The sequence below is a fragment of the Eimeria mitis genome, genomic scaffold (assembly GCF_000499745.2).
Source record: "Eimeria mitis Houghton genomic scaffold, Emh_scaff3496, whole genome shotgun sequence".
NCBI lineage: Eukaryota > Apicomplexa > Conoidasida > Eucoccidiorida > Eimeriidae > Eimeria > Eimeria mitis.
This window is the reverse complement of record NW_013571838.1, coordinates 2,268-2,626: the sequence shown is the minus strand read 5'-3', so window position 1 is coordinate 2,626 and position 359 is coordinate 2,268.

The window sequence follows — 359 nt, the reverse complement described above, 5'->3', positions numbered from 1 at the left end:
TTTATATTGCTGCAGCAGCAACAACTAAATAAATAAATAGACAAATAAATAGATAAAGAATATCTGTTTATTTGTTTATATAAACAAATAAATAAATAAATAAATAAATAAATAAATAATATTTATTTATTTATTTATATAAACAAAAAAATAATTTTTTTTACTTTTTTTTTTTGCTGCTGCAGCAGCAGTTGATCTTCGTTCTTCTACAGGTCAGCTGCTGCAGCACATGCCGCTGCCTTTGCTGCCTCCCTCAGCAGCAAGAGCTGCGCTGCAGCAGCACCAGCAGCAGCAGCAGCAGGAGCTGCTGCTGCAGCAGCACTTGCTGCAGCAGCAGCAGCAGCAGCAGCAGGATTTGC